The sequence below is a fragment of the Musca domestica genome, unplaced genomic scaffold, assembly GCF_030504385.1.
Source record: "Musca domestica strain aabys unplaced genomic scaffold, Musca_domestica.polishedcontigs.V.1.1 5, whole genome shotgun sequence".
Taxonomy (NCBI): Eukaryota; Metazoa; Arthropoda; class Insecta; order Diptera; family Muscidae; genus Musca; species Musca domestica.
The window spans coordinates 20,453,168-20,461,626 of NW_026712346.1; the positions used below are offsets into that span (position 1 = coordinate 20,453,168).

Sequence of the window (8,459 nt, forward strand, 5' to 3'; positions counted from 1 at the left end):
TCGACGTGAAGTCGATTTTTAAGAAAATCTGTCGCCGTAAAAAATTTTGACGACATTGTATTTTTTAGTTGACGTAGATCTTGTAACTTTTTTGTATTTTATATTTGACCATGAAAATAACAACAGCAAAACAATTTAAAATGTTGGTTTCCGAATTGGAAAAAAACATATTTGGCAAAAAGGTTTACCAAAGGTAATTTTCCAGCTAATTTTAAATCAGATTGGAATCCATTGCTACAAAATTAAATGTAAACGGGTCACCGATTAGAGACTGGCAAAAAGTATGTTAAAATTAAAATTATTTTTGTCTGATTAAAATGACTCAAGTTTGTTTTTTAATCGACCTTTTCCAAAGAAAAAAACCCAGATCTAAAGCTCAAAGAAATATTTATTTATTGTGATTAAAATGACTTAATATACAATTTAAGCGTATTATGGCTTTAATAGATATGTGAACAATTTATGTACAAATGGCCATTTTGGAACAAACAATTTTAAAAATAATTACTTTTTATAAAATAATATATAATTTTCGTACCACAAGGACCTTCTAATTCGACAAACGCTGCAAAATTTGTCGTTAGAGATTTTGTTGCCGACAGCACACAAAAGTTCCTCTAAATTGGCATTACAAAAGAATAAATAATATACAAAATGGATTTGAATAAGAAAGTATACATTACAAAAATATATGTATATCTATAACATTTCGCTGTTTTAGATTTAATGTCACAACTAAGAAACAACTTGACATAATAATCCAGATCTTGCAAATGAATCCAAATTTGACTAGGAGTTACAGCAATGGCTTGAAATTAACATCAGGGAAGAATGAAACAAAATTGGTGCAAAACTCAACATCCTAGGACCGCCGGCCCGAATAGGCGAGGCCTGGATGGGCCGACTACAAACTCAAATCACACCAGGAAATCCAATATTGTTTAAAAAATGTTCCTTAATTTCATATTTCTCTTCTTCTGTAGTGGGAAATGAGATTTAATTTGGACACATCTTATTATGCAATACTTCTATGCACTCGCGGAACACATTGCTGACAGACTGTGATAAACTGACATGATAATCGTTGCAGCGCCCTTTTGATAACTTCCTTCAGCCAGTATTCGAATCAGTGTTGCCAACATTTTGAGAGCTAGAAGCGTAATAAAAACCAGAAAAGCGTAAATGGCATAAAAACTTTCCTAAAAAAGCGCTATGTATTTTTTTCTAACCAAAATTGTCAATAAAACACTTTTTTAAACTAAATACTGCTTTATTCAAAAATTTAGATCGCATCTTGTATAAACATTTCATGTATATAAGTGCATACATATTTTTCATAAATATGATATATTAGGAACATTTTACATGTGGTTAAAACTTACAGACATATACATTTTTACAAACAATTATGTTCACCTATAAAACCCATAGCTTCAAATGCAGTTGAAATATCTGCATCAGTTTCTTCTTCATTTTGCCATAAGACACTTTGTAAAAAATAGTTTGACTATTTGTAAACTTCCTGTTTAGAAATTTTTTACAGACATTTGACGACAGGTCATATTTGTCGCAGCACGTATTCTCCCGACGAAGGACATATTTAATATGAAAAATAGAATTTAAGGATAATCTGTTTCTGATTTTCGATTTATATAAATTCATAGCACTGAATGCTCTTTCTACTTCTGCATTTGAGTATGGGAAGATTAACAGTTTAAAACGAATTCTGATAAATCTTGAAAGGGATTTTGCCCTATGGAATCTTTGAACTCGTTTACTTCTATCCAGATCTATCTATTGTCACTACTTAGTTCCATATTAGAAATGACATCCGCGTTTTTTTTTCTCGTTCATTTTATTTTTGCTTCAATTGGTATATAATACACAAAATTCTTCGTTTTATTTTGGTTTATTAAAAAAGAGTTACATGTAAACAAAAGAACGTCAATGACAGGAATGAAAGACGCGTAAAGAATTTTTTATTGGGGGGGGGGGGGGGGGGGGTGGGGGGGGGGGGGGGGGGGGGGGGGGGGGGGGGGGGGGGGGGGGTGGGGTGGAGGGGGGGGGGGTGTCTGTCTAAAAAGCATCATAAATAGCGCGAAAAGCACTAAGTTGGCATCGCTGATTCGAATGTTGTTACTAGTATTAGTATGTTTAGTACACTTGTAGATTTTACCCGGCTATGAGGTCTGGAGTGATTTGGGCCAAACATATTGAATGCAGCCCTTACTAAGCCTGAAGTAACTAACAAATCTAAAGAAAAAATTATTTATTTTAGCTTCTTTCTCATTTACTTTCTGGGAATCAGGAATGGAAATATGTTAAACTTTTGCCGCAATATGTTTCGCCTGACGCTAAAATCATTTTGAATATATTCATATTCATCCTCAGATAAAAATGCCAACACTTACATGTTTCAATATTTAATTTAACAATAATCGTTTTACTTCAACCATTTCAACTGGCGCTTTTATTTATTTTTCCGGGTATCTCGTAAATTCTACAAATGTTTGTTTATTGCAAAGCACCCTGCTTTTTAACATCTATTATATAAAAGACGTATTCGAAATTGTACATAATACCAAAAAAAATAGTTTATGACAACGCCTACGACTACGTCTACGACACATGAACGCCTACGACAACGCCGACGTAATAAGGGCGATTATTTTGCTTATTTAATTTTTGGAGTAAATAAACAAAAAAAAAAAAAAAAAAAAGAATGAGTGAACAAGACTTCACCTATTTTTACAAAATTTATCTAATTTTTTTCATTAAATGTCTAATAATGTTCCTCTTGGCTTTTTCGGTGGGACGACTTCATCTAGCTTGTTCCTGGTTCCCAAATCAGAAAGTTTGCCGCCTTTTCGTGAAGTTGTTTTTCGATAATTCGAGCATTGTTAGCATAGCTGTCGGCAATTTCACGCTGCAAAGATAAAGGTAAATATACTATAATACTGGTGTACATGTATATTGTAAGTGGACATAACCGCTTCGATCTCATCTTTCTTCTTCGTCTATTGTTGACACTGTTACCGAACTGAATTTGCCATGTTTTTCGTATGTCTGGTTACCATAACCTTTTCACTCTCGCCACAGTTTGAGTTTTTGCTGTGCGTGGTTCCAGATTAAGGTGTATGTCATTTTTATAGTTTTCACAAGCGCATGGTGAAAGTAAATGTATTCTCAGAATTTGGATCATGTCGATAGTATAATGGAAGTCTGCAAGACTTACACTGAAAAAAATAGTGAGTTATTACTTTATGAATAGCAGTGGCGCAATAAATTGATTAAATGAATAATACCGAATCAAATAAAATACCATCTTGTACTTTCCATGCAATATACTACTCATTTTCAAGACCACCTCTTCATCTAAAAGATCTGTTCCCACACTCTATACCGAATTTAGTACTTTTCTACCAAATTTAGTACAATTTATGGTACAACAATTACACGCTAGGGTGGAGCGATTGAATTTGATTATAGAGCCTTGTAACTTACATAACAACAATATAATTTAACTACGACCACCATGGTAAAATAAAGAAGGTAAAGTTATTTCAAATAGGCATACCCATTTCACTGCATAGAAAATTCTACCATGACAATCACAAAGAAATTTGTTATTGTAAGTTATGTTAGTATGAGAGTAATTTGTCAGGTAAACAAAACAAAATATTTCAATCAATTATTTTTATTTCAAAAATTTACATTTTGGTATTTGGCACGAAAAACTGACTATATTCCCAAACTTTATGTCCAATTTAGTACCATTAGTTATTTTAGGATACTTGTAGTACTTGTACTTGTTTCAAATCCGGGAAAACAACTACATTTAGTGTAGTGTACAATTTAACCTGAATGCGACTAACTAAATGTAATACATCATATGAGAGGAAATTTGGTCATATAGAAGAAGAGAAGACTCTGTCTTCTCTTGAGTCTATAAAAAACATAAACAATCATCATTACCGCTTGCAATAACATAGAAGAACCAACAAAAGCTAGATATAGTTTGGATACCATTCATAAAATTCCCTTTAACATGCCACAAAATTCCCCTTAACAGCACCGAAGATGAAAATATTTTCGACATACATTATTATACGTTATGCAACTCATAATTTTATCTGAAAAAATGTCTTTGAAGTATTACCAAATAATGAGAACAACAACCTTTCCAGAAAGGATCAGATAATTTTAACTATATTAGGACTTGGGGTAGACTCATTTGCAAAATCGATACATGTACCACATTAAGGAACTTTGAGTTTTTTTTCCCGTAAACCTTACGTACACATTTTAAGTACTCTATCATTTTCCAATCGCTCAATATTAAGGGTACTATAATTTTTTGTACTTTTCGTTCAATTATAAATGGATTTCGAATAATCCAACCTCATCTTGCAACCTTGTCATGTCAAATATTTTGTCCGCAGAAAATGTTTAAAAATATTGTAAAAAAGATTTTAAAGCAGTAATTTGTGCTTAGTTGAAATTTTTTCTTGCAAATGGCAATTGTTTTTTGTGTTTCTTCTTTTTTTTCAAAGCAATATCAATCTATTTATCTACCTATCAATCTTTTGACATAATGGGGCACAAAAAGAAAACAAATTGTATAACAGTGTTGGCATGTTTGTTCGGAATATCGTAGTATTTTGTTGTTGGAAAATATTTTGGCTTAATCTCGTTATTGTTGTTTTAGACAAACAACGTTTGTGTTATTAGTGGAGGAAGATGGTAATGTTTACCAAGGGGTAAGCAGGGAATGCCTAGTTTCGGAAAGAGCCACCAATCCTTATCAGTTCCCTTGCTTTTTGTCTGGACATTCTCCACAGGATTTATTTTAAGATAACAAATGACAAAAAACTGTTTTTACCCAAGTAACGAGATCGTATGCTCAATAGAAGAGATCAAAGAATTAATTAAACTAAAATTCCTTCGTATAATCTTCTGAATCTTACAACCGCGAATATAAACACTATCACCTCTACCTCTATTATTATGCCATGCTGGTACCCCACAAAGTCTTAACTTTTCATAGTCAAGACACTCACAAAATGCATCAACATGGAAATAATTTTTCACATATACTTCATATGAAGTAAACTAAATTGTCGATTTAGGCTACATAAAAAACTTTTCAGTGAGGGTTTCTGGATGAATGTGAAAAGAAAAAAAATTAGTTAAAGATGCAGGTTCCCACATCTCAGTACCTTATAAATCCTACCAGGATTTGATAAGAGATAAAATTGTTAAAAGAGCTACCCAGAAAATACTTCAACCATTTCACTTTTATTTATGTTATATTTTTCGTAATGTTTAAATTTTCCTTGATATCGTTGAATCGTTTCTTCTTCGCTTATATAATTTTTCTGCCGCTTCTGCAGCTATTATAGCATCATCAATTGTTGATTTCTCCTTTGAAAACGCAACCATCTGCAGTGCTTACTTTAAACTTGAATTTAAATAACCTCTTTGAAACACTTATTCCAGATCTTCTTCTCTGATATTGCAATATAATTGACGGTCATTAATTATTAACTGTAGATTTATTTGTCAATCTTGGCCTCTTGATGGATCCAAAATTAAATTTAATAGCCATGTAATAACAATAACGGTGGGCCAAGAATTTTCTGATCCATATATAACAAAACAGTTATTTACGTCTCTTGTCTCTCTTCTATATTAGAATACGGTTCTGTTGTATGGGATCCTCAATATACTCAGATAAAATAGAATCTGTGCAAAAACAATTCTGCTATTTGCCTTACGAGGTTTACATTGGAATAGTGATTTTGTTTTTGCCTTCTTATGCAAGCAGGCTAAAATTAATTAGATTGTCTACACTTAAAAGCAGACGTATTTGTTAAACTCCATGTTTGCACTAAGAATATTAAATGGTAATATACTTCATTTTCCTAATTCATCTATTAGATTAATGTTCCGTTAGATCTAGTAATATCTACCATTTTTTACCGCACGAATTATTCAATGGGCGAACCTCTTAGTAAAATGTGTGTTGACTTTAATTCTGTGTACTGTCTGTAGATGTTTTTTGGAATGAGTTTAGAAGTTTTAAGTCTAGAATAATATTATTTTAAACAGTTAAAATACATGTTTTATTATTTTACAACTAGCTGATGAATTAGATTCTGTAGCTGGTTTTCAATTTCCTACTAAATTCCCATTATGATGCGGATCATGATGTGTACACGATCCCTACGTAATGGGAGGTCGCCCCCTCGGTCGGCAGGGGTGGGAATGTGAGGCATGGGAACGTTTAAATAAAAAAAGCTGCCATGAAATAGCATCTTCATAGGTGCTCGGCTCATCTTGTTCGTCTATGAACGCTTAGAACATATATATTTCCCTAAATGTCTTTTACCGAAGGTTATGAGGATGTTGTTCGTTATTTTTTAAGGGATGGTGATTGGCCTAAAACTTCTTCAATAGATTCCAAGACTTCTTGCTGGTTGGCCGAATATATTCTTCAGAATTTCCATTTCGATCTATTCAGATGCTGAACCAGTTTCCTCCCTTTGAGCATTATTTTCAATAGCCTTTGTTTGATTAAAGCTTTATTTATTTTGCTTACTAATTAGTATGCTATGCTCTAGAATAATTTTATTTTTCAACAGTTAAAATACATGTTTTATTATTTTACAACTAGCTGATGAATTAGATTGTGTAGTTGGTTTTCAATTTCCTACTAAATTCCCATTATGATGCGGATCATGATGTGTACACGATCCCTACGTAATGGGAGGTCACCCCTCGGTCGGCAGGGTGGGAATGTGAGGCGTGGGAACGTTCAAATAAAAAAGCTGCCATGAAATAGCATCTTCATAGGTGCTCGGCTCATCTTGTTCGTCTATGAACGCTTAGAACATATAAATTTCCCTAAATGTCTTTTACCGAAGGTTATGAGGATGTTGTCCGTTATTTTTTAGGGGATGGTGATTGGCCTCAAACTTCTTCAATAGATTCCAAGACTTCTTGCTAGTTTGGCCGAATATAATCTTCAGAATTTCCATCTCGATCTATTTCAGATGCTGAACCAGTTTCCTCCCTTTATTTGATTAAAGCTTTATTTATTTTGCTTACTAATTAGTATGCTATGATTATCATCTCAAATAAATAAATCTCGAGATATTACAATTCGTTTTTCCCTCTGGTATATATATGCCATATCCTTTACAATTTTCTTCATAATCTTTAAAATGCTTTTTTTGATTTTGCATTCCATTTCCGTCCTTTTTCCTTTGTAATGTTGATTCGAATATATGTAAGCCTCTAATATCAAGAGCTCTTCCAACCATAATTGTTACGGAAGATTATTTTATTGTAATATCGACCAGTCCTGTTTAGCGTATATACAACGTTCACGACTTCAACCCAATACCTTGAATATAGCCCTTTACAGTGTAGTTCGCATATCCTTGCAGCTTTGCAAGGCGCCATCCTTTATAACAACTCAATATTTCACATACTTTTACGTAATTTTCTCCCAGTCTATGCATTCACTTGATTTAATATTTTTTATGACTTCTGAACTTCAGACTCTCCATTTTAATTACAGTACACGTCACAAAATTTGAATACCATCGCTGAATAATAGCATACATCGGAACCCAACGAAATACAATTCTTGCTTTGGTCCGCATAGATCTGTCTGAATTAGGTCACAAGGCTAAGTACTCTTTTGATCCAATACAAGAGAACGTACATTGATTTCCCATTGCTTTTGTTGTATATCCCTTATTTAGACATTTATCAATGAAAATAGAGTTTTATCTATGCAACGTATAGAACACCAAGAATTTGCTTCGTTTTCCAATCCATGTCATCATAAGCTTCTAATAATTGTCTCGTTTACCATATGCAGGAATTACATCTCCATTTCCGATTCGAATATACACATTGTTTTGAAACCAAGACAAATTGTTGCTCACTTGCTCCTGAGTCCACGTACCACTTTTCGCTTTTATAAGCGGTTACTACATCACTTGATTCTTTTGAAAACACGCTGACACAGAAAATTGCCTTTATTTGGGTCCATAACCTGTTAAAATATTCGAAAGACCTTGTTTTCGGTTGGAAGTTCATAATGAAACTATATTTTTATACCCTACAACACTATGTGTTGGTATTATAAGTTTGATTGGGCCAAAAATTATGTAACACCACGAAATATTGGTTTCCCACATAGGAAAGTATATATTAAAGGTCTGCACAAGACGAATTGTATGAATTATGCTTTTTTTTTGACACACTGACTTTGTCTATTCAATCATGTGCTATGTATTTGATAGACAATGACAACCCACAACTCCCCCGTTCGATTCATGTGTGCCATTGTCTAAGGTTCGATCGTGGCAAGGCTGACTCGAATATTTGCATGGTGTTCTCCATAAATGCAGGGTGTCAACGTGACATCGAACGTGTCATCGTCA

At 33.2% G+C, this 8,459-nt stretch overlaps 1 long non-coding RNA gene across 1 annotated transcript; it reads right to left on the minus strand.

Moving 5' to 3' along the window:
* Positions 1–2,441: 2,441 nt before the first annotated feature.
* LOC131804953 (uncharacterized) lies at positions 2,442–3,076 on the minus strand. Its single transcript, XR_009343400.1, has 2 exons — positions 2,991–3,076; positions 2,442–2,926 (listed from the first exon to the last, which is right to left on the minus strand). It is a non-coding gene; the product is annotated as an uncharacterized LOC131804953 (long non-coding RNA).
* Between the last annotated feature and the right edge of the window lie 5,383 nt (positions 3,077–8,459).